Source organism: Dendrobates tinctorius, unplaced genomic scaffold (genome assembly GCF_039654945.1).
Source record: "Dendrobates tinctorius isolate UK_male_01 unplaced genomic scaffold, ASM3965494v1 ptg000251l, whole genome shotgun sequence".
Taxonomy (NCBI): domain Eukaryota; kingdom Metazoa; phylum Chordata; class Amphibia; order Anura; family Dendrobatidae; genus Dendrobates; species Dendrobates tinctorius.
The window spans coordinates 6,951,456-6,978,607 of record NW_027361918.1 but is presented as its reverse complement, the minus strand read 5'-3'; the positions used below and the strand labels follow the sequence as shown (position 1 = coordinate 6,978,607).

The following is a 27,152-nucleotide window of genomic DNA, read 5'->3' as shown; positions in this document are numbered from 1 at the left end:
GTGATGTTGGAGAGGGAGGTTATGGGGTTTGGGCATTGGTCCGGTATACAAAGGGGCTTTGGTGATTGAACAACAAAGACTTGCTTTGTTTGGTCGATCTTATTTTTGAAGTGTGTGGCAAAGTCCTCAGCAGAGATGAGTGAGGTTGGTGGGGGCAGTGGTGGGCGGAGAAGGGAGTTAAAAGTTTAAATAACTGTTTGGGATTGTAGGATAGGGAAGATACTAGGGTTGTGAAGTAGGCCTGTTTAATAGAGGTGAGGGCAGATCTGAAAGCGAGTGTTGCCTGTTTGAAAGCAGTGAAATCATCTTGCAAATTTGTTTTCTTCCAACGTCGCTCTGCAACCCTAGACACTTGCTGGAGCTTTTTAGTGATGTTAAAGTGCCAGGGAGTGTGGAGTTCCATAGTGTGGAACAGATAAGAAGGTGTCCACCGCTCTTCCGATAGGTGTGAGTCCTAGATGTGGAATGGACACTTAACAGGCATTTATGGCATACAATTTTGATAGCTCCTATGTGTCACATTTGTTATGGTTTTCAATTACTTTAATCTGAAAATCTAGTTTTCGGACCACTAAAGTTTGCTCACTCATGGTCTAGAATATCAGTATGTTCTCTTGAATTGCTCTTCATAATGACATTCTACTATGAATGTCATCATTTTCCTGGTGTGTGACTCTTTCTTCTCCATGCAGATAATCCTGGGAGATGTCCAGCAGTGAACATCGTTCCACCTTGTCCGACTCCTTTTCCATCTCCGTTGTGTGGGAGGGACATGCATTGTCAGGGCAGTCAGAAGTGCTGCCATAACAACTGTCTCCAGCAGTGCACCGACCCCGTAAGTAACAAAACTTTGGTTATTTTATCACCAATATGTTGTAACAGCAATCATCTATTCCTGTAGTAAAAAAATGTAAAAACCCTAAGAACTCCACAAAGACTCTGCTCTGTATGGAAAGTCACAACTGAAAAATGACGAAAACTAATAATATAGCTGTAAGAAAGTGGAGCATCTGCCACGTACAACAATGGTAATGTCATGACTGGGCCGTATTTTGCTAGGAGTGTACACAGCATCCTCAGATGAACCTTAGTCTTTGACTTTCATCAATATTCTCTTTCACCTTCAGTCATATAAGTACTTAGTCTACTATTCTGCACAGCTCCCTCAGGTGAGCCTTAGTCATGCTGGAGCTTCATTATTAATCTCTTTCACCCTCAGCACTATGAGTTCTTAGTCTAGGAGTGTACACAACGTCCTCAGATGCACCTTAGTCTTTTGACTGTTATCATTATTCTCCTTCACCTTCAATCATATAAGTACTTATTCTACTATTCTGCACAGCTCCCTCAGGTGAACCTAGGTCATGCTGGAGCTGCATAATTCATCTCTTTCACCCTCAGAACTATGAGTACTTAGACTACTAGTGCACACAAGTTCCTCAGATGAGCCTCATTAATATTGGAGTTTCACGATTCATTTCCTTCACCCTCAGTACTATGAGTACTTAGTCTAGTAGTGTACACAAATCTGTCATTTGAGCCCTAATCACATTATACGTTCATCATTCATCTTCACCCTCAGCACTATGAGTTCTCAGTCTAGTAGGCTTTACAAGTCCCTCTGAACATTATTAATATTGAAGTTTCATCATTCACAGCTTTCAACCTCACAACTATGAGTACTTAGACTACTAGTATACACAAGTCCCTAAATGAGCCTCATTAATATTGGCGTTTCACAATTCATTTCCTCCACCCTCAGCACTATGAGTACTTAGTCTAGTAGTGTACACAAATCTGTCAATTAAGCCCTAATCATATTGTTCATTCATCATTGATATTCACCCTCAGCACTATGAATGCTCAGTCGTAGGCTATATTCACATGTTGAGTTTTTGCTGCATTTTTTTTCCTGCGGTTTTTTTTTTCCTTTCAAATGAAAAGATGTGTTTTACAGTACCAGCAAAAGCTATGAGACTTCAGAAATCTCATGTGCACACATTGGTTTTTTTTCCCTGACTGAATTGGAAAACTGCAGCATTTTTTAAAACTGCAGCGTGTCACTTCTTTCAGCGTGTTTGCAGAATTTTTTCACCCATAGAAAACAATGAGTGAGTGCAAAAACGCAGGTATCAAGTTTTGCTGTGTTCTTTTGTGCAGAAAGCTCTGGAACAACAGACACTAAATTGTATGAACCTGGAAACACAACAAAAACAATGCAGAAAAAATGCAGCAAAAAATTCAGCAAAACTTCTTTACTGCTAAGAGTGCAGGTTTTTACTGCAAGACAAAAAGCATCAAAGATGCAACGTGTGAACATAGCCTGTTAGTGTACACAAGTTGCTGAGGGGTCTCAGTCATATTGTACTTTCATGATTCATATTCTTCACCCTCGGGCTCTACAAGTACTTAGTCTATGCAAACAGGAGAAACAGAAGGAGTAGTGGATTCAAGATTAATTATAAAAATACAAAATGTATTAGTAATTGCATGCACAGAAAAGCATAATAAGTCAAAATTCAAAATTCCATGAAGTCATAAGACGCAAGATAGGACAGACCCAACGGGGAGAAACAGATATGGACACTGTGCACCCCAGCAGTCACAGAAGCACAAATACAGTCATATCTAAAAAGTTTGGGCACCTCTATTAATGTTAACCTTTTTTCTTTATAACAAGTTTGGTTTTTGTAACAGCTATTTCAGTTTCATATATCTAATAACTGATGGACTCAGTTATATTTCTGGATTCAAATGAGGTTTATTGTACTAACAGAAAATGTGCAATCTGCATTTTAACAAAATTTGACCTGTGCAAAAGTATGGGCACCCTTATCATTTTCTTGATTTGAACACTCCTAACTAGAGTTGAGCGACTTTGGTCAGATCGGGTTTCGTGAAACCCGAATGAAACAAAATAAGTTTCAGATGAAACTCGTCCGACGAGAGCAAAACAAAGTCGGAGTTTCGTCCGAAACCCGACCCCAATGCAAGTCAATGGGAAATAAAAGTCGGACGAAACTCCGACTTTTTTTGCTCTAGTCGGACGAGTTTCATCTGAAACTTATTTTGTTTCATTCGGGTTTCACGAAACCCGATCCGACCAAAGTCGCTCAACTCTACTCCTAACTACTTTTTTCTGACTTCCTGAAGCACTAAATTGGTTTTGTAACCTCATTGAGCTTTGAACTTCATAGCCAGGTGTATCAAATCATGAGAAAAGGTATTTCAGGTGGCCACTTGCAAGTGGTTCTCCTATGTGATTCTCCTAGGAAGAGTGGCATCATGGGCTCCTCAAAACAACTCTCAAATGATCTGAATCTGAGAACAAAGATTATTCAACATAGCTTCTCAGGGGAAGGATACAAAAAGTTGTCTCAGAGATTTAACCTGTCAGTTTCCACTGTGAGGAACATAGTAAGGAGATGGAAGAACACAGGTACAGTTCTTGTTAAGCCCAGAAGTGGCAGGCCAAGAAAAATATCAGAAAGGCAGAGAAGAAGAATGGTGAGAACAGTCAAGGACAATCCACAGACCACCTCCAAAGACCGGCAGCATCATCTTGCTGCAGATGGTGTCACTGTGCATCGGTCAACAATACAGCGCACTTTGCACAAGGAGAAGCTGTATGGGAGAGTGATGCGAAAGAAGCCGTTTCTGCAAGCACGCCACAAACAGAGTCACCTGAGGTCTGCAAAAGCACATTTGGACAAGCAAGTTACATTTTGGAAGAAGGTCCTGTGGACTGATGAAACAAAGATTGAGTTGTTTGGTCATACAAAAAGGCGTTATGCATGGAGGCTAAAAAACACAGCATTCCAAGAAAAACACTTGCTACCCACAGTAAAATTTGGTGGAGGTTCCATCATGCTTTGGGGCTGAGTGGCCAATGCCGGCACCGGGAATCTTGTTAAAGTTGAGGGTCGCATGGATTCAACTCAGTATCAGCAGATTCTTGACAATAATGTGCAAGAATCAGTGACGAAGTTGAAGTTACACAGGGGATGGATATTTCAGCAAGACAATGATCCAAAACACCGCTCCAAATCTACTCAGGCATTCATGCGGAGGAACAATTACAATGTTCTGGAATGGCCATCCCAGTCCCCAGACCTGAATATCATTGAACATCTGTGGGATGATTTGAAGCGGGCTGTCCATGCTCGGCGACCATCAATCTTAACTGGCACCTTCTACATGGTGCCACTAAATAAAAGGGCCACAAAACACTATCACCTATAGCATATTGCGTATTAAATAGTGCAGCTAAACACCACACTTAAGAACAACAAAAAAATATAAAAAATGCCAACATAGCAATGACAATAAAGTTAAATACTGCATAAACATGCATATGGACAACTATTGATTCATTATATTTCACATTGTGCCGTTATATGGGCTTGATTATTTTGTCACTATTACCTATGTCAATATGCATTGGCTTTCTGTATACTGTTCTTGCATATTTATCATTGTATACTTATTGCCTAATTACTGCTTATGCATGTTTATGGCATGGCCTATGTTCTCCGGGTCCTCTGCATGGAGATCGGCGTCTTATGTGCCTCGGGTACACGCACTGGGTTTCCTCCCCGGCGCGTTTGCCCTGATGCCTGACACCTGTCCCACTGCTAGAGGACCCGGTTGTTACATGGCGCATGTGCCGTTATCGCGGCGTGGACTTGATTCTTCTGTCACACCTGTAGTCACGCCTCACTGTGAGAGGGCTTGGTTATTTGTATGCGCAGGCGCCGCTAGTGCAGCTCTGATTTGTCCGTTTATATCACATGATCACACAGGTGATCAGGATGCCATGACATAAAATAGTCCTCTCCACACCTAGCCCTCACTCCCTTGAGAAAGTGCCCGCAGTAGGCGCGAAACGCGCGTCGGGAGTCGCCGTTCGGACCTGGTTAACCTGTGCACTCCTGGTAAGCAATTTACCTTCACTTTGTATGCATCCATTATGGATTTGGGAAGCATTTCAGGGACTGCCATCTATCGCTATCACTAGCAATATTTCACTATATGGCTGCAGGGAATCCCTCCATTTCTAGCTATAAATATATGTTTTTTGGCCATGATATACAGAGATGGGGTCATACCTGCATAATAACTGTATTCAGTTCTATACTTCCTAGATCTTTTTGTATTATTTGTGCTTCTGTGACTGCTGGGGTGCACAGTGTCCATATCTGTTTCTCCCTGTTGGGTCTGTCGTATCTTGCGTCTTATGACTTCATGGAATTTTGAATTTTGACTTATTATGCTTTTCTGTGCATGCAATTACTAATACATTTTGTATTTTTATAATTAATCTTGAATCCACTACTCCTTCTGTTTCTCCTGTTTGCATAGTATTTATGGAGTGGAACAATGCATTTGATGGCGGTTGATTTATTATGGTTACCGCTTTTTTCTATATACAGAGTATTGGGCGTTTCTGTATGTTTTAAGTACTTAGTCTAGTAGTGTATACCAGGGTTCCCCAACTCCAGTCCTCAAGGCCCACCAACAGATCATGTTTTGAGGATTTCCTTAGTATTGCTCAGGTGATAATTGCTTCACCTGTGCAATACAAAGGAAATCCTGAAAACATGATCTGTTGGTGGGCCTTGAGGACTGGAGTTGGGGAACCCTGGTGCACACAAGTCCTTTTGGTGAGTGTCAGTGACATCAGACCTAGTTCCATGTCCAGCACTAGGGGAGAAAATAAATCTAATAGAGAAGTAATTCTGTCCAGAAACCAACATTAGTTCTTCTTCTCTACATCGGGGACGAGTAGGAATCATGAGTCATCCTGGTTGTCTATTGGGCAGTGTCTCTTCTCCTTCAGAGAACTAGATGAATTTGAAGCTTCTATAGTTCTATAGTTTCACATATGCTCCACAATATAGACACATACACAGATAGAAGGACTCCACCAATCCTTACTTGTAGTCAAGCTCAAAAATCTCACTTCTCTGCTGTAGATATGGAATTGAGGTCAAATCTATAAGACTCAAGTGACCATCAAAATTATTATGATACTGGGGGCGTGGCCTAGCCTTGGACGTGAGAGGCAGCAGGATTTTGAGCTCTCCTCCAGATACCTCATATTAAGCTGCTAAATAACGTTTTTCTGCAGTGAGAAAGGATCTTTGGCCTCACTCAGCACCTGCACAAACGACTGGCCTTGAGTGGACTCCAGTTTTATCTGACTAAAGTGCCTTTTTCTCTGCTACTGGGAAGGACACCTCTCCGGGACAGGGTGTGAGAGAAGAAGCGGCCATCTTGCTCTGGACACCGGGGCTTTATACCCCTCTGATAAGGAGAATCTTCAGCTTGCTGCCTTCCGCGACCGTCCTTTGAGTTCAAGGGCTAAACTTCCTATTCAGAATACCGCCGGGAGCCCCCTCAACCCAGGAAACTCCCTGCTACCTAAGTTCCCGCCGGAGCCGCCATCTTGGTGGGGAGACCGCCTGCCACGTGAGTCATCTTCCCCTGCCGACAAAGACGGAGGACCGGTGACTACTCTGGCGCCCCACTAGCCCAGCGTCACTTACCCGGCTTGCCGTGGGCAGTCCTGCAGCGCCTGTCTGGCGCTGGTCGGCCGGGGGCATGCATCCCATCGAGGGCGGCTTCACATCCTGCCGGGCAGGCTTCCTGGTGCCGCGGCGGTCGCCCGTGGGAGTCCTCTCCTCTGGAGCGCGGCGGGTGGTTCTGGGCTCGGCGCCGTCTGCAGGGGCGATCCCGGAGCCGCCTCTCTGTCCTCCGGTAGGGCGCGGTACGGCGCTTTACGGCCCCTCTGTGCTGGGCGGCGTGTCCGGCCTCAGTGCGCCTGTGGAGGGACCCCTAGATCTCCAGCAGCCATCTTAGCTGGGCTCCTGTGGCAGTGAGGCTGTGTGGACCGCGCTGGGACGGAAAGGCTGAACTGGCTTTTCTCCCCTCCTGCATATTGTGCCTTGCGTTACTGCCTGCTGCCCCACACCCCTTTGTCAGCAATACTGAAGCAAGGGAGTCTGTGTGGATAACACTGGGCAGCAACTACTTGCAATAAACAAGCTATATATTTGGCGGATATTTGAGACTTTCCACAGACCTCACCATAATTTTCTATTTTTTGTGCCATAAACAATAATCTACCTATATACTTATGGTGGAAATTTTTCATCCTTTTATATTTATTTGGCATTTTCTATACTCTGCCAGCACAGTCGCAGTCTCTATCTCATTTTGTGCTCCTCTAGCGACATCCAATGGCCATGTTAGGTACTGCGTTCAAAGTCTAGACATAATGCACTATTAAACAAGTTTCTCATATGTCCAAGATGTGAACACAGCTTTCACATTATCAGAACTCTCATAATGGCTAAATCACAAAAAGAACGTGAAAAACTATCTAATAAAGCAGCAGCAGACGAACAGAAAAAAAACACACATGGAGACTTAGACAAATATCAAAAGAAAAAATCCGAAACCTCCCAAACTTCTGCAAGAAGGTCACTCAAAAAATCAACTTCTTTCGAGAACTTGGACGATTCTGAATCTAGTGGTGACAACTTCAACAGTGACTCTATGATGGAAGATGCCGCTCCCATCTCTAGAGCGTTCATGAACAAACTGTTAGCTCAAAATATGAAACTCATCCTGGAGGAGATATCCGGCATGCGTTCAGATCTCCAACATCTGGGTCAAAGGGTTGAGGCCTTAGAGTCTGCAAACTCAGAGCAAGTAGACGCTCTTAACTGTCTTAACGAGCAAGTCCTCAAACAACAACAGCTTAATGTAGCTCTATTAGCAGCAGAAGACCAGGAAAATGGGAGCAGATGAAAGAATATCCATATAAGAGGCATTCCTGAATCTTTTGCACATGATACCTTGGGAAAAGTATCCAGAGAAATCTTCGCCAGCATTCTCGGTCAGGACAGAGCCGCCTCTATCACTATTGAACGAGTACATCGTGCTCTGAGACCTAATCCAAAGCAAGACGAGCCACCGAGAGATGTTATCTGTGGCCTCCTTAGTTATGTGGACACTGCAGACATCCTAACAAACGCTAGAGAACAGGACAAAATCCTGTATGAGAACTCTCAACTGCAACTCTTTCAGGACCTTGCTCCATCGACCCTAGCTAAGAGAAGGATTCTCAGACCACTCCTTTCAGCTTTAAGAGCCAAAAATCTTAACTACAAATGGCTGTACCCCTTTGGCCTTGCAATAAACGCAGGAGGCAGACAAATCTCGATACGTTCCCCGGAAGACCTACCCAAAGCTTGGGACTCTTTGGGCATTTCACCCATGGATCTACCTTCATGGATGCCGATAGACACTGTAGGGATTTCGACTCGCTCAGGTGCAGCGGGAGACAATTATGAGGCAGGTTTTCCCAAAGTCCATGAGGTTTATTTGCTCCATAAAACAAAGCTCCGCCTATCACCAACATAGCCTCTAGCTTAGGCCAAAAGATCATAAACGTCCGTGGCTTCAGACTCGGACACAGAGCCTCAGCACAAGCTGGGAGGTGTAGTCCTCCCCATATACAACGAATACATAGGCCAGGGCAATGTCCCGAGCAGCGCTCTATCTGCAGCCGCAGACCCAGGAAGGCTTCTCCTTCCTTAGCACACAGGCCACTCTCTGTAGTGTCCCACCTGGACACAGGGAAGTCTGTCCACCTCTGACAGACTCCCTCACACACTCTCTCACATGTGCCAAACACCTCAATTACATAGCCCTGTAACCACACCCACAGGTGATCACATGGCTATGACCTCACTAAAGGTTCTATTGCACATAGACACACACAGGCTTCCCTGATACAGTGTAACAGAAATATCAGCAGTAGCTCTGCTGATCAATACACCCTGGAGCCTGCATCCCAAGGCCACCCACCTTGAGACCCATAATGGTCATTTAGGACCCTGCTCCTGTTACCACACTGAATGTGCCTGTACACTCGTCCTGGGACACCCACACAGCGCCCCCCAGCGGACATAGTGGTCACTACACCACATACCTCCCCCCTCTGTTCAAACACATGACATCACCCAGGGATCTTGAGACCGGGCACCCATGTCACCTTGCCCTACAAGTCGAGAGGACCATCTCCGTCTGTTTCGGTAATCATGCTGCAATATATTTACGTTAGGCCTCCCCCGCCCCCAGCAGTCAGTATCTCGGCCTTGGGCTTTGGCCTTCCCGTTAATATCCGTCAGTGTGACCAGACACTCTTTAGTCTCCACCTGTCTGCAGTGCGCTCCGTCACCCGACTTTTCTCTCACTGGCCGGCTCTCCCAGTTCGTATGGTCACGAGTCCCACGTCCAGTTGGGCTAACTGGCTGGTCTGAGTCTGACCCTCTGTCGCTATGTCCACCACCAGGTCTTGTGCCTATGTCACTAAGATTAGAACGGCCACTTGCGGACTCTCGACGTTCTTGCCTTCGACTACCTGTCCTTTCATTCCTTGGAGAATCCCTTCGGGTCCTTACACCTTGGGTTGGAGGTGGATGCCACCTGACGTTCTGTATCTGCTTATTCACCTGCAGTCGATCCTGCGTTAGCTGCTCAATCTCCTTCAGGTATGCTACCCGATATTCCAGGAGCATGCGAAGCTTCCCAATGCTTTCCACCGAACCAACCACAATGACAGGAACCATGTCATCTTCAACAGCGACTTGGATTTCACCAGCAAGTGGGATCCTCACTCTCTTCACACTGGATCGATTCACCATCTCCTGCATCATCTTTCCAAGTCTGCCAATGACTTTCCCCACCAGATTTCTGGGTACCGGAATTATGTCTTCCACCAAGCCCAGCCGACTTTGAGCTCCCCTTGCAAGCTCCAGACGTCGAGCGGCTTTCCTATTACGCTTCACGAGCATCTGTTTCGTGCGGAGACATTGTAGGTGCATCTCCTTCAGGACAGCCACCCTTCTCTCTGTGTCTTCCGTTTCTGCCAGTATCACCAACTGGTTTGTTTCTGGTGCCCAGCTCACACTATAGGCTTTTACTGCCTTTTTAAAGGTCTCATGCACACCTTCGCTGGCACACGCTTCTCGCACGTCTTCGGGTACCTCCATCACGCACTTGAAGGTCATGGACTTGCTCTCATCCTGGACAGATGGCTCTGGGTTCCCCACGAACACTTCCCTCAAGGTATCTGCCAAGACCGGGTGACTGTCTTGTGCAGCTCTTGGCTCAACATCTTCCTGAGATTTACAGTCTTCAGGACCCTTTTCTAAGATGGCTACTGGCAGTTCTGTCTTACTCTCACTCGCGCTCACCCGCGGTAAGTCTTCGTCCAATTCCTCCCGCAGAAGACTGTTAACTACTCCTCTGAGTTCCTCCATCTCTTCCTTGAGGTTCTTGTTCACACTTTGCCAGGTGGACAGGTGACCTCTGAGCTCCAAGACTTCTTTCTCTAGCGCTTCTACTCTGTGCTCCCTTTCTTGCTCAGAGCCACAGTCACCCCCCGAGATTGAGTCTTCCCTCCACTTACTCACTAACCGTGTGACTACTCCCGCCGTCTTATCCACCAGGTCAGCGTCAGTTTTGTCACAAGTTTCAATCAGCACAGCACTAGATTCTGTCCTAGTGGTGGCTACTGGCAACAACACGTCACAGTCACACCACATCGTACGGTGAACCCCCAAGACACTCTATCCGTGTGTCAGCTCAGCTCTTTTTGCTCACCACACCATTCTCATTCACACTGTGGTACCCTTCAGGTGACGTCAGGTCAGTAAATTCATCTAACGCAATTCTTACTCTGGTCGCCCTTATGTCTGGCCTGTCCACGTTAGGAGGCGTCAGCGTCTTCGTACTGGTTAGTCCAACAGTAGGAATGTCTCCATCCTCATGGCATATATCATCAAACCTGACAAAGTCCCGGCCCCACTCCAAGGCATACACTACGTCTGATGGGATACTACCCCCTTGGCACTCACTGCCTCCAAGCCCCTCAAACATTATTATGTCTACTGCATAGTTCACTGTGACCACATGTGCACAGCGAACCTGGACCATTTTCTCAGTCAGACAGAAAGTGAGAGGAGTTCCTATCAGCGTCACCTGACTCTTTGAGTCTAACCGTCCTGATATCCCTTCCCGGTGTAGCATCACGGTACACACTTGCGGCCAGTCATCACTCGGAAAGAATATCTCACATTCTGGAAATGACATACATGAACACTGCAGTTTCCCAGACATACCCACTGAGCCAACCAGGGCTGCCATTTCTTCACACTTGGCCCCTTTCTGGACCACCACTTCTTTTTTGGTTACCGCCCTATTTTGGGACTCCACCCCCTTTTGGGTTTCCACCCCCTTTTCGGACTCCACCCCCTTTCGGGATCTCCCCATGTCCGTTATACCGGTCTTCTCAGACCACAGTTCACACCACACAGTTTGTCTTTCAGGCTGGTACTGGCCCTTTAAGCACAACACCACACCAGTTCCTTCTGGCACTGCCACAGCTCCTGCTGTCACCGATCACCGACACCACTGGCTGCTGTTCACACACACACAGCGGCTGGAGTCACTGCAGCTCCTGCTGCGCCATCTTCGAGGACCCGCCGATCCACCGGAAGCCGCTTGTCCCCTTCGTAACCGCGCCGGGTTACTGGAAGCCGCTTGTCACCCTCCAAGATAAAAAAAAAACACAAAAGCGCGCCCATAGGGCCTTACCAGTGCCGGTATAATGGGTACAAAGAAATAATACAGGGTACTCACCCTTAATAGATGAGTAAAGCCACAACTACTGTATCCGCTTAGTTACACTCCATAAAGCTGCAGCAGGATGGTGTAAACAGACAGCGTCTGCTACCAATGCTCCCAGGGCAGATCCCAACAAGAAAACACCAGGTCCTTGTGCTGCGAGACCTTCGTGACCCCACTGAGCCACAGCAAGCACCTTCAGGTTTTGCAGAGGAAAACGGAAAAAAAAAAACACATGCAGGAAAAACTCCAAAAAAAACTTGCGTGTCCTGACTGTGTGCTATTCAGGACGCTCCTGTCTCCACTTGAAACCGTCCAACACACAGGGCACACCGGGTGCAATTCAGGGAGCCGACCCTCCTCCCATGGTCTCCTCACACACCGGCCTCACCAGGTCCAGGGGCTCGGCGGGTGCTCCTCAGGACATCGGTCTCCGCCTGAGACTGCCCAACACTCGTGCCTCACCAGGTCCAAGGTCACACCACGTGCTCCTGGGATCCGACTCTGCTCCCAGGGCTGACCCTCCAGGACCTTTCCTCACTGAACCCTCCAGGTACACTGTCTTCCTCACTGACCCAGGTCAGTACCACATGAACAGCTGTCCGATACCTGTGTCGGCCACACGGGTCACCGTTTTACTCCTTGACTCAGGTCAGTACCACATGAACACCAGTCCGTCTCTCCTGTGTTGCCCACACAGTTTCCAAGGCGCCTCTTCTCCTCAGAGGTATCCCACAAATTTTAATACAGTCACTTTCTCTGACCTCAGTCAGTATTACTCACGGTTGTCAGACCGTCTGCTCTCCTGGCTCAGAATCGCCAGCACTGCCACACGTGTTTCTGGGAATCGCTGCCCGCATTCTCCACCAATTGTAGGGATTTCGACTCGCTCAGGTGCAGCAGGAGACAATTATGAGGCAGGTTTTCCCAAAGTCCATGAGGTTTATTTGCTCCATAAACCATAACTCCGCCTATCACCAACATAGCCTCTAGCTTAGGCCAAAGATCATAAACGTCCGTGGCTTCAGACTCGGACCGAGAGCCTCAGCACATGCTGGGAGGTGTAGTCCTCCCCATATACAACTAATATACCCAGGCCAGGGCAATGTCCTGAGCAGCGCTCTATCTGCAGCCGCAGACACAGGAAGGCTTCTCCTTCCTTAGCACACAGGCCACTCTCTGTAGTGTCCCACCTGGACACAGGGAAGTCTGTCCACACTGACAGACTCCCTCACACTCTCTCACATGTGCCAAACACCTCAATTACATAGCCCTGTAACCACACCCACAGGTGATCACATGGCTATGACATCACTAAAGGTTCTATTGCACATAGACACACACAGGCTTCCCTGACACAGTGTAACAGAAATATCAGCAGTACCTCTGCTGATCAATACTCGAGCCTGCATCCCAAGGCCACCCACCTTGAGACCCATAATGGTCATTTAGGACCCTGCTGCTGTTACCACACTGAATGTGCCTGTACACCCGTCCTGGGACACCCACACAGCACCCCCCAGTGGACATAGTGGTCACTACACCACAACACCAATTGGAATCTTCCTCCCCTTACTAGATCGCAAGAATGGTCGGTGAAAAAGAAATATATTTCTCCTAAAACCAAGAAGCAGGATCCCAAGAAACACCCACCTTGAACTGCAGAAACTCTGAGTCTACATTAATTTCATCTATTCTCCTGTGATGACATTACTTTTTTAATGTCTTGTAATTTCTTATTAATGTTCCTCCTTTTAACCTAGCTTTCCTTCTACTTTATGTTGTCTGCGTTATATACTTTATTTCCCTCATTCTCTAACCTAGCTCACAACTTGGACTACCTCACCTATGTTTGGGTTCTCATACCCCCCCCCATGGTAGGGGAGTCATTGTTTGTAAAAAGTTTATTGTTCATGATGTTCTTATTTTTCAGGTTTTCAGATAGGACAAGATTCCCTATGAGAATCACTAACCATGAGTAGTCAGGTGAGCCCGGGCTCTGTTACGGTGGCGTTGTTTAATGTCAAAGGACTGAACCCCCCTTCTAAACACAACCAAGTCCTTAATCTTTTAAAAAACAGAATGCACAAATTTTTTTCCTACAGGAAACCCACTTCAAATTAGGCAGAATCCCTAACACATCCTTCTCTTCTTATCCTGTCTGTTTTAACAGTTGTAGTTCCTCTTCCTCTAACACTAGAAGTCCCAGAGAGGGGTCATTTCACATTTCTACTTTTGGAACCCAGAGACGGGTGGAATGACCTGAAGGATTTTATCTAACATCCTATAATCACCGTCTTTTGCTATGTAATTAAGGCCACTACTGTAGCACCACAGGAGGTTGTTTTCCATTGAGTTTAACCATATAGTTTCTAGTTAGTTCTATTCAGTTTATTGTATTTGATAATATAAAGACTATACATATTGTATTTAGTTTAGTTTTATTTGAGCAAAAAAGCACTGAAACAATGAATCATTTTTTATATATATACAGAGCTATGAGGGGCCTGTACCGCCATAGAGTGCACAGACACAGAGCTATGAGGGGTCTGTACCGCCATATAGTGCACAGTCACACTGCTATGAGGGGCCTGTAGCATCATATAGTGCACAGTCACACAGCTATGAGGGGCCTGTACCGCCATATAGTGCACAGTCACACAGCTATGAGGGGCCGTACCACCATATAGTGCACAGTCACACTGCTATGAGGGGCCTGTACCGCCATATAGTGCACAGTGACAGAGCTATGAGGGGCCTGTACCGCCATATAGTGCACAGTCACACTGCTATGAGGGGCCTGTAGCACCATATAGTGCACAGTCACACAGCTACGAGGGGCCTGTACCGCCAAATAGTGCACAGTCACACAGCTATGAGGGGCCGTACCACCATATAGTGCACAGTCACACTGCTATGGGTGGCCTGTACCGCCATATAGTGCACAGTCACAGAGCTATGAGGGGCCTTTACTGCCATATAGTGCACAGTCACAGAGCTATGAGGAGCCTGTACCGCCATATAGTGCACAGTCACAGAGCTATGAGGGGCCTGTACCGCCATATAGTGCACAGTCACAGAGCTATGAGGGGCCTGTACCGCCATATAGTGCACAGTCACAGAGCTATGAGGGGCCTGTACCGCCATATAGTGCACAGTCACAGAGCTATGAGGTGCCTGTACCGCCATATAGTGCACAGTCACAGAGCTATGAGGGGCCTGTAGCACCATATAGTACACAGTCACAGAGTTATGAGGGGCCTGTACCGCCATATAGTGCACAGTCACACAGCTATGAGGGGCCGTACCACAATATAGTGCACAGTCACAGAGCTATGAGGGGCCTGTACCGCCATATAGTGCACAGTCACAGAGCTATGAGGGGCCTGTACTGCCATATAGTGCACAGTCACAGAGCTATGAGGGGCCTGTAGCACCATATAGTACACAGTCACAGAGCTATGAGGGGCCTGTACCACCATATAGTGCACAGTCACAGAGCTATGAGGGGCCTGTACCGCCATATAGTGCACAGTCACAGAGCTATGAGGGGCCTGTACCACCATATAGTGCACAGTCACACAGCTGTAAGGTGTCTGTACCGCCATATAGCGCACATTCATTTGAACAAAAAAGCACTGAAACAATGAATCATTTTTTATATATTTTAAATAGAGAATTAGAAATTTTAGAGCAAGGTACAGCTGTGAGTAAGGACCAGAAGCATTTGTGTCTAAGTCAGGAGGACTGAAATTTCAGTGTGAAAAATATACAAAAGAACAACTGTTATTTGTCTCCATGATTTTTATTTTTGATATAAAAATAATAAAAAAAATACAAGGAATAAAACAATTCCACACATATTTACAATAGGCTACAGTGGCGGGGCTGCATGTGTGTGAGTGGCATGTCCTTCTTGTGTGACTAGCATTTTAGCACTCACCGAACTCTGTCTGCACTGTCGGAACATACCTGGCACTGCCTGGGTATGTCCCTGGTACATTTGCCACACGTGTATTTGTAGCAGTCAACACATCTCTCAGTTGCACAATTGTTCGTGCATCGATGGTTGACCTGACACTTCGCCCTTTTGCCAGGGCTGGGTGTGGAAGGTTGTTGCCGAAGGAGTTTCTCCTTGCGTGCCTTCTTTTCACTCACATGAGAGCCACCTAACTCTTTTGCAAGCTCAACCAGGAAGTCCACCCGTCTCTCCTGCACTTCAGTGCATGCCTGATAAAGAACATGCGCATTCAGTGCTGCCATGTCAATCATGTTGTAGAACATGGCGACTGGCCGTCTCCATGTTCCTGCACGCACGCTGTACTCCCGCACCATTTGGTCCATTACATCCACACCGCACTTTGTGTGGTTGTATTGTGTGACCGTGTTTTGCTTCCTTTTGTTGGTATCCTCAGTCTCAACCACGCAGTGCATGCTGCTGAGAATGTAGTCGGCCTTCTTTCGTTTGGGTGCATACACTGTCAGTGTGGCACCAGTGGTTGAAAACACCTGAGTGGTGAATTCAGTGCGGTCCATCTGTCTAGCAGATTGAGGAATTTCCCGGCGACTCTTGTTGACTGTGCCGAGGATAGTGGTTTTCCGGCTAAGCAGTCGTTGTGCAAGTGACAATGATGTAAAGAAATTGGCCGTGGTTACAGTTCTGCCCTTGTCCATGAATGGTTTTATCAGCCTCATCACTAGAGTTTCGGACAGTCTCTCCCGGCTGGGACGACTGGGGTCCTTGCCAAGATATGGGAGGACATTACAGAAGTACTTTGATTTCAAGTTGCAAGCCACCCAAAACTTGAGGCCAAACTTGTCTGGTTTTGTTGCAATGTATTGCAGAAAACAGCAGAGAGTCTTTGACGGGAAAAGCTGTTCATCATCAGTGATGTGTCGACCAGGGTTGTAGGATGCGATGCAGTTAGTGACAAACGATCTCCACACATCGGAGATTGCAGCAAACTTATCGGTCTCCACTCGCTCACTGCGTGTGAACATGTCATCAAAGCATAGGTGTTGCATGATGTCTTGGAAGCGGTTTCGGGCCATAGTTGCAATGATCCTTGGGTTTGCCAGGTTTGCTGACCAGCTGTCACGTAGTGATGGAACCTTGGTCACCCCCTGCAAGATAATGACTGAAATAAATGCCATTAGTTCCGGGAGACCCATGAACCAATCCACATGCTCCGTATGACGTGCATGTTGAGTAGTCCATTCTTGAATGCTACGAAGCATGTCAAGAGTGATAAAACAGAGGAAGCTCTGAAGGCGACTCCAGACACTTTGTCTGACCTTAGCACTTGGCTCTCCATCTGTAGGGTATGGTTCTATTGGGGTGAAATGGAGACGTTTCCCCACTTGTACTTCACGCCACACTGTGCCATATTTTGCGGTCTCTGTCGGCTCACTCGCCAACCGAGCTCTCTTTTTTGGTAGAGGAGGAGTCTCATCATCTGCAAGATAAATAATTTCAAATTAACATTTTGTTTTGGTTCTACTGAGACAGCCCTGACCAAAATCACTAATGATCTACTTACAGCCAAAGCAAACAGACAATATTCTATACTCCTGCTTCTAGACCTGTCCTCTGCTTTCGACACAGTTGACCACTGCCTCCTACAGATCCTCTCCTCCTTTGGCATCAAAGACCTAGCCCTATCCTGGATCTCCTCATACCTTTCAAACCGCACATTCAGCGTTTCCCACTCCCACACTACCTCCTCATCCCACCCTCTCTCTATTGGAGTCCCCCAAGGCTCTGCTCCTCACCCAACCGCCTCCAAGACTTCTCCCGAATAGCCCCCATCCTCTGGAATTCCCTGCCCCAACACATCCAGCTATCAACCACACTCGGATCCTTCAGACGGAACCTGAAAACCCACCTCTTCAGGAAAGCCTACAACCTGCAGTGATCCCCGCTGCCTCCTCACCACTACTGGAGCTACCGCCTCACCATTACTGGAACTGCTGTAACCCCCCAACCTACTGTCTCCTTCCCCACCATCCTGTAGCATGTAAGCCCGAAAGGACAGGGTCCTCTCTCCCCTCTGTATCAGTCTGTGATTGTTAGTTTGCTTGCTGTAAGTGATATCTGTAATCTGTATGTAACCCCCCTCTCATGTACAGCACCATGGAACCAATGGTGCTATATAAATAAATAATAATAATAGTAATAAAAATAATAATAATAATAAATAAAAAAGATAGTCAGGAAATAAAAATAGGTAATTTGAAAAATCTAACCTGAAGACAGCTCAGAGTCCGAATCCGGTTGAAGGGTTGGTGTTGCTCAGGATCAGTTCCAATGCCTGTTGAATGGTGTGCCTTCTCTGCATTTTGCTTCTTGTGAACAAAAAAGGTGAAGCAGTCACCTATCTATCCCCCACAGCACAAAAGGACAATGCAGCTGGGGGGTGGGCAGACACACTCAGGAGCAGCTTACATTCTTTTGTTTACACTCTCTTACAAGACCTTTGTTGAGGTGGATCAACATAATTGCCCCCTTCAGATTCCTCAGGCAATGGCCACATTTACAAATGAAAGGATGCTAATTGGAGCCATCAGAGTTGTCAGTTTGGACTAATGGTCATTTGACCCTCTTTCAGGACTTCAGGGGGGAGCTCGAAATTTCTGGGACTTCTAGTGCTAAAGGGGTTAAGGCCCCTTTACATTTAGTGATGCACCAGCGATCCCGACCAGCGATATGACCTGGTCAGGATCGCTGGTGCATCGCTAAATGATCGCTAGTGAGCTGCCACACAGGCAGATCTCACAGCGATGCAGCAGCGATCTAGCGGTCGTTACTTACCTTTCAGACGCGGCGATCCTGACGTCCTCCCGTCCGCGTCCACGCGTCGCTCGTCGGCGCCAGCAGGAAGCCCAGCAGGAAGCAGATGACGAGAAATGGAGCTGCGCGATCAGCGATGGACAGCGGGGGAGCCGGTCGGAGGTAAGTATCACACATAGCGATATCGCTGCTGCGTCACCAAATCGGTGATGCTTTAGCGATATTGTTGGCGATATCGCTATGTGTAAAACCCCCTTAAGTGTGGCAATAAAAAAAAAGGTATCCCATTTGCCCTAAAGGACAGTTTAAGCGACCACGAAGGCCGGTATATTTTCATCAAGGGAATGCTAGCTAATACTGTGGTCACCTTTGCTAATCTATACGCCCCCAACGCTCAGCAAGTGCAATGGATTATAAAAACACTAGACACACTGCAACTATTTAAGGAAGGGCTACTGATTGTGGGTGGGGACTTCAACCTTACTCTTCAACCTGAAATAGACGCTACAAGTGGTTCTTCCACCATTTCTCATGCCTTAAGACGTAAACTTTTATATAAATTAGAATGGCTTCAACTTATCGATCCCTGGCGTCTTCTCCACCCAACCACGAAAGATTTTACGTTTTTCTCACCTCCCCACTCCTCATACCACCGAATTGACCTTCTCTTAGTCCAAGCACAAGCTCTGCAGTTAATTAAATCTACTAAAATAGGTATCATCACTATCTCAGACCATGCCCCAATCTTTCTTGATCTCGCTATTGACACGTTACCCCGTCCCGCCAAGGTGTTTAGGACAAGATTGCGGAGACTTTTCGACAATACTACGAATCACTCTATAATTTAGATACTCCTGAACCGATGATAGACTGCTCTACTGCAGCAGACAGGATACAGAAATTTTTAGCCCCCCTTTCTCTTCCCAAGGTCCCATTAGGAAATCATATATCTCTTCTCTCAAAAATTACTTTCCAAGAAATACAGGACACACTATCCCAAACAATAAAACGCCAGGCCCAGACGGTTTCCCTGTGATTTATTACAAAAAATTTGCAGACATTCTCCTTCCCCACCTAGTTGACCTGTTTAATGCATTTCTGGAGGAGAAAACCCCATCTAGTCAATCTCTGGAGGCATATATTACTATCATTCCCAAGGAGGGTAGAGACAGCAGCCTTTGTAGCAACTATCGGCCTATCTCTTTACTTAAAACTGATTTGACGTTATGGTCGAAGATTCTAGCCTCTAGAATTAATAGTGTCCTGGAAACATTGATCCACCCTGACCAAGTGGGTTTCGTAAAGGGAAGGTAGGGAAAAGACAATGCTACAAAAACTTTACTTGCTATCTCTCATGCTAAACGCTCCGGCATTCCATTAACCATTCTGTCGACAGACACCGAGAAGGCCTTCGATAGAATTAGCTGGCATTATTTGATTTGCACTTTGCAAAAATTTGATTTTCCTCCTCCTTTTATAGAAGCCATTATGTCTCTCTATACGACCCCAACTGCTAAGGTCAGGGTAAATGGTTTATTTTCAAACTCTTTCAAGATTACCAAAGGCACTAGACAGGGCTGCCCTCTCTCCCCCTCCCTTTATGTCCTAGTGATGGAAACATTGATACAGAAAATCAGGCAAGACCCCAATATCAGGGGATTAGTGGTGGGCCAGATCGAACTCAAGATAGCTGCTTTTGCAGATGACCTCCTCCTACTCTTGATTACTAACCCCAACACAGCTTTTTCACACCTCTCAGATTTATTTACGGAATTTGGAATTCTTTCTAACTTATTATTATTATTATTATTATTTATTGTTATAGCGCCATTTATTCCATGGCGCTTTACATGTGAGGGGGGTATACATAAAAACAAGTACAATAATCTTAAACAATACAAGTCATAACTGGTACAGGAGGAGAGAGGACCCTGCCCGCGAGGGCTCACAATCTTCAAGGGATGGGTGATAATACAGTAGGCGAGGGTAGAGCTGGTCGTGCAGCGGTTTGGTCGATCGGTGGTTACTGCAGGTTATAGGCTTGTCGGAAGAGGTGGGTCTTCAGGCTCTTTTTGAAGGTTTCGATGGTAGGTGAGAGTCTGATATGTTGTGGTAGAGAGTTCCAGAGTAGGGGTGATGCGCGAGAGAAATCTTGTATGCGATTGTGGGAAGAGGAGATAAGAGGGGAGTAGAGAAGGAGATCTTGTGAGGATCGGAGGTTGCGTGCAGGAAAGTACCGGGAGACGAGGTCACAGATGTATGGAGGAGACAAGTTGTGGATGGCTTTGTATGTCATGGTTAGGGTTTTGTAATGGAGTCTCTGGGCAATTGGGAGCCAGTGAAGGGATTGACAGAGGGGAGAAGCTGGGGAATAGCGGGGGGACAGGTGGATTAGTCGGGCAGCAGAGTTTAGAATAGATTGGAGGGGTGCGAGAGTGTTTGAGGGGAGGCCGCAGAGCATGAGGTTGCAGTAGTCAAGGCGAGAGATGATGAGGGCATGGACTAGGGTTTTTGCAGATTCTTGGGTGAGGAATGAACGGATGCGTGAAATATTTTTGAGTTGAAGTCGGCAGGAAGTGGAAAGGGTTTGGATATGTGGTTTGAAGGAGAGATCAGCATCAAGGATTACTCCGAGGCAGCGAGCTTGTGGGACTGGGGAGAGTGGGCAGTCATTTACTGTAATTGATAGGTTCGTAGGGGGGGTCACGTGAGATGGGGGAAAGATGATGAATTCTGTTTTGTCCATGTTGAGTTTCAGATATCTAGTGGAGAAGAAGGATGAAATAGTGGACAGACATTGAGGGATTCTGGTTAGTAGGGAGGTGATATCTGGTCCAGAGATGTAGATCTGTGTGTCATCAGCATAAAGATGATACTGAAAGCCATGAGATTCTATGAGCTGTCCCAGGCCAAAGGTGTAAATAGAGAACAGCAGGGGCCCTAGGACTGAACCTTGTGGGACTCCGACAGATAGGGGGCGAGGTGAGGAGGTGGTGTGTGAGTGGGAGACGCTGAATGTCCGGTCTGTTAGGTATGATGAGATCCAGGAGAGGGCCAAGTCTGTGATGCCGAGGGATGAGAGGGTCTGTAATAATAGGGAATGGTCCACTGTGTCAAAGGCAGCCGACAGGTCCAGGAGGAGGAGGACAGAGTAGTGTCGCTTGCTCTTGGCAGTTAAGAGGTCATTGGTGACCTTAGTAAGGGCAGTTTCAGTGGAGTGGTGTGACCGGAAGCCAGATTGTAAGCGGTCGAAGAGGGAGCAAGAAGAGAGATGGGAGGACAGTTCAAGGTAGACGTGTTGTTCCAGTAGCTTGGAGGCGTATGGGAGAAGTGATATAGGGCGATAGCTAGATACAGAGGATGGGTCAAGAGAGGGCTTTTTGAGGATAGGTGTGATGGAGGCATGTTTAAAGCTTGAGGGGAAAACACCAGTTGTTAGTGATAGGTTGAAGAGATGGGTTAGGGTTGGGATGAAGACTGTGGTGAGGTTTGGGATGAAGTGGGATGGGATCGGGTCGAGTGCACAGGTGGTGAGATGTGATCTTGAGAGTAGAGTGGAGAGTCGATCTTCTGTATTGGTGGAGAAGTTGGTTTTGAAGGTGGAGGGCTGGGAAGTCGGGAGGAAGGGCTCTGGGGGTTGTTGACCAAAACTGTCCCTGATGTTATCAATTTTCTGCTTGAAAAATGAGGCAAAGTCTTCAGCTGAGATGAGTGGGGAGGGAGGAGGTGCTGGGGGACGGAGGAGAGAATTGAAGGTGTTGAATAACTGTTTAGGGTTGTGAGACAGGGAGGATATGAGAGATGAGAAGTAGGTTTGTTTAGCTGTGGCGAGTGTGGTCTTGAAAGTAGTGAGGGACTGTTTGAATGCGATGAAATGCTCGTTGGAGTGGGATCTTTTCCATCTGCGCTCAGCAGCCCTGGAAGCTCGCCTCAGCTCTTTGGTCAGGCTGGTGTGCCAGGGCTGTCTGTTGATTTTGCGAGTTTTGGTATGTGTAAGTGGGGCAGCGGATTCCAAAGCTACAGCTATTGTGGTGTTATATAGAGCGGCAGCGTCATCCGCATTGTGTAAGGAACTTATATCTGTAAGAGGGAGGAGGGATTCGGAGAATGAGTGTAGGTCAAGGTGTTTAAGATTCCTGCGAGGGTGTGAAAGTTTGTGGGGTGGGGATTGTAGACATGGAGTGAAGAGGGAAGAGAATGTGAGCAGGTTGTGGTCAGAGAGAGGAAGAGGTGAGTTAGAGAGGTTAGATAGGGAGCAGAGGCGGGTGAAGATGAGGTCCAGTGTGTGGCCATCTTTGTGGGTGGCTGTAGAAGACCATTGAGTGAGGCCGAAGGAGGAAGTGAGAGATAGAAGTTTAGTGGCAGCTGAGAGGGAAGTGTCAATGGGGATGTTGAAGTCGCCCATGATGATAGTAGGGATGTCCGCGGAAAGGAAATGAAGTAACCAGGTGGTGAAGTGGTCAAAGAAGGTGGTGGCTGGCCCTGGGGGGCGGTAGATGACAGCCAGTTGGAGGTTGGAGGGGGAGTAGATGCGCACAGAGTGCACCTCAAAGGAAGGGAGGGTAACAGAGGGTGGCAGTGGGATTGGGGTGAAGGAGCAGGTATCTGACAGGAGAAAACCAACTCCTCCACCATGTTTGCTGCTGGGGCGGGGGGTGTGAGAAAGGTGGAAGCCGCCATACGAAAGTGCAGCAGGAGAGGCTGTGTCAGAAGGGGTGAGCCAGGTTTCGGTGATGGCGAGGAAGGAGAGTTTGGTAGTAACAAAAAGATCATGGATGTAGGAAAGCTTGTTGCAGACAGAGCGAGCGTTCCACAGAGCTCCTGTTAGTGGGACTGGGGAAGCGGGGGCTGGGTGAATGGGTATAAGGTTGGAGAGGTTACGGAAGGTTGTGATAGAGCGTGGATGGGAGGTAGAAATGACTGTGGGAATGTGGTGAGGAGGACCAGGATTTGGAGAGATATCACCAGCAGTGAGAAGGAGCAGAGAAAGTGTTACCAGGTGGGGGCAGGAGAGGGCATGAGGGGGCTGTCTGTGTTTGGAGACAGAGGATTGTATGTTAAGGAACAGTTTTGAGGCGGAGGTGAGGTGGATGGGGAGGATTGAAGAAGAGATGAACAGTTCCTTACTAGGAGTAGGGATTAGGGGAATTAGCAGAAAGTGAAGGATTATTGGGGTGAAAGTGAAAACAAACAGAAACATTGTTTACAGTGACTGTGTCCAGTTACCTTCAGTTCCCTTCTGGTTCAATTCTGGTTTTAATTCTTAAATTAATCTTCACACTTCTAGCACACACTTATAGCAATCACAATGCAGACTGAAGTCTATGCAGACTTGTACTCTGCAATATATGTACAACTAAGTGCAGTCAGGTGTGAAGCAGAGAGGAGTGGTCTCTGCTCATCTTGGCCAGACAATTAAGAGTGGACCAGATGTATATGATCAAGCCAGAGTAAACAAGGTCATAAATAACACTGGGGTAAGCTGGGGTTAGCTGAAAGGCATACCATGTGAACTTCAAAATTAACATGAGAAAGTCTGAAATTTTGAATATCTCGGCATCAGAAAAAGAGGTCTCGAAGCTAAAACAAACGACCCCTTTTCATTGGCCTCCTGAAAAATTAAAATTCCTGGGGATTTATTTAACCTGCTGACCCCTCTACTCTATATAAATTTAATTTTCTCCCTGTTATCCAACTTACAAACTCCACCTAATTCTTACGAATTACCTTATCTTTCTTGGATAGGGAGGATCAATGTTGTCAAATCCTATATTTTTCCAAAAAATTTTTATGTTATGAATATGGTCCCTATTCCTCTTCCCAATTCCTTTTTTATCATGGTGAACAAATTAGTCTCAAAATTCATATGGAAAAACAAAAGAGCCAGACTGCCTCCCAAAATTTTATTTTTACCAAAAAATAAAGGGGGACTCGGTCTCCCTGACTTCAAGAAATACTACCAGGCCATCCACCTATCCCGTTGGCTACGCATGGTTAAGACCAACCCTGATCAGAAAGCTCTAAATTTTGAAGTCAGTCTGTTGGGCAATATGGCTGAGGTTTTTCTCTGGTCTTCCTGTACCCCAGCTACTCACTCGATCGACGCCATAACTTATAACACCTTATCTATTAGACGTTCTTTAGTTCCTAATATATTACCTCATTGCTATTTTTTAGACCATATTCCAATAAGAGTCATTCCTTGGCTGACTGACCCGAACTATGTTGACGTTTATGGTCAATGGGATTTTTTACCGAATCTGCCAATCTTGCACCTTCTCTCTAACCAGGTCCCCTGTACAGAAGACTGGCCAAAAGACGCCAGGAAACAACCTCGAGACCTTTTACAAAAACTTCATATACGTTTTATTATTTCCAAATTTAGGTCGAGATACAAACATGGTTCTGACTGGCTATGGCTGGAATTTTTAGTAGGTCTCCGGTCTATTCCCCCTAAACTCGTCTCTAAATTGTATGTTAATCTGGTCAATCCGCTATCTCAGTTTAAGCCACTTTATTTATCCTCATGGGAATCTGAACTAAATCTGTCTTTATCTACCCAGGAGACTAGTCAAATCTTAGGCAACTCCCACGGTTTCTCAATTTGTATTCTATTACAGGAAAATGCTTTTAAAATTCTTTCACGCTGGTACAGAACTCCGGACAGACTGTTCCATATGGGTTTGGTTTCCTCTCCTCTATGTTGGAGATGCTCTGGTTCGGTTGGAACACTGACTCACATCTTTTGGACATGCCCGGCTATTTCTGCATACTGGTCAGGAATTGATAGTTCCCTGCGCCAATTAGGATTAACTAAACGGAACCTAACCCCTCAAGAAGTTCTTCTATCACTACCTACTAGAGAGTTTAAACCCAAGAAACATAACCTACTACCACTTTTGTTAGCGGCTGCTAAGCATCTAATCTCCATTCATTGGAGACAACCCTCCTCCCCCAAAATTGCTGAATGGGTAACTAAAGTTCAAGACATCTATAGAATGGAAGAGCTGTCACGTTGGGAGTCACGCTCACATAGCGATTTCCTATCAACTTGGCATCCTTGGATAAATAGACCCTCCCTTATCCCTTGACAGCTCTCAGTTGTCATATCTATACATCCCTCATCTCCCTTTATGAGTCCTGCGCCGAAGTGGCAGAGCCCGACCTCAAAACTGCCCTAAATTACTACAAACATTTCCAATTTTGATCGATCTAATTACCCATCTTTTAACTCATTTGACTGCTTTAACTGGTGCACTCCTTACTTCTATTTGTCTCATCTTTGTAGGTCTCCAGAAGGATTGCGTACGTTCTTTTGGAGCCGTTACTACAATCACTAAGTTAATTCTACCTGAATCTAGTTCTTTATATTGTTTAGTTCCTTTTATAGTTTACCTGTTTTATGTTCTCTGCTAGTACGATTTCATGGGAATTTAACTGACACTCTATCCAATTGTTTTGTCCCAACCTCGTCCCTAAATCCCCTACACATATATTCGCATTGGGTAAACGTAAGTAAAATCTTCATTTCATGAATGATTTAGGTTTTAAAAGTTGATTTTGTGCTTTTCAGGTGATTGAGTAACTCCTCAGGGATGGTGCCAAGTCTTCAAGGAGGCCAGTCAAGAGGATGAAGGCCAGCTCTGGAAATAATGATCGGGAGCTGCCTCGTTGTGGACAATGTGCGACGGTTGTACTCTGTAAGAACAGCTGGAAAGTCAGATTCTGTGCAGTAATAAAACATTTTCTGGTGACTCCATAGCTCGGATTTTTTTTTATCTCACTGCTAACCATGTAGACACCATTCAGACGAACGTGTCGAATCTATGCTGGATTTCAGCTGACCGATCCTTCTGCTCCCGTAGAAATAAGCTGCCTCCATGGTTGTGTATAAGTGGTAGGAGGAGACTACACATAGGTGTATGTGTCCGGAGAAGTGGAGAGAGGGCTGTTAGGCATCTGATGTTTATGCCCGTCATTACATGGGGTGTATGAGGTGAATCTGTAGCTGGCAGTCCTCTGATTGGCATCAGGCCCAGTTCACATTGAGCTTTGGCTGAGTAGTTCATCTAAAGCAAAACCAAAAAAAAGGAGCCGGAGTATAAGTTGGGATACATTCAGCGTGTAGGAGCATGTTCACACTGGCCATTAAAAAGGCAAACCCTAAGATAGAAGCAAAATGAGCATATCGTCTGCTATAAGTAAGAAGCAATAGTGCAGATAATTTACATAGGGGACTTAGTACCATTATTGAGTACTGTGGACCCCCGGCAATGGGGAGCTATATAAACATAATGTCCAGCTCAAGCAAAGACCTCACCCTAGCTTGTACAGAGTACAAAACCCTAAACCAAAACAAAAAAAGTGATTACTAACCCCCGTGTTATTTCTATGCACTATGACTGTACACTTACAGCAGGGTATTTGCTCATTATGATCTTCAGAATCATCTGACTAGTTTAGTTTTTCCATTGCTTAGAACCAGTACTGAATACATAGAGGTCACCAGAGACAAAGCCCCAACCTGTAGATCTTCTACACAAGTAGTGATGATCAGGTTCTAGAACAAAAGTGTCATTCAGATGAAATCAGCGGACTTTGGGCATGACCGCCAACGATCTGATGTGTAGGGGGGATTCCCTTTCTTTGGAGATATAAGGGT

The 27,152-nt window shown here is 46.3% G+C and overlaps 1 long non-coding RNA gene across 1 annotated transcript; it reads left to right on the top strand.

Annotated features, from left to right (window-relative positions):
• Positions 1-521: 521 nt before the first annotated feature.
• Positions 522-26,244, top strand: LOC141065434 (uncharacterized). The gene is made up of 2 exons (XR_012226410.1): positions 522-835; positions 26,064-26,244. It is a non-coding gene; the product is annotated as an uncharacterized lncRNA (long non-coding RNA).
• The last annotated feature ends 908 nt before the right edge of the window (positions 26,245-27,152 follow it).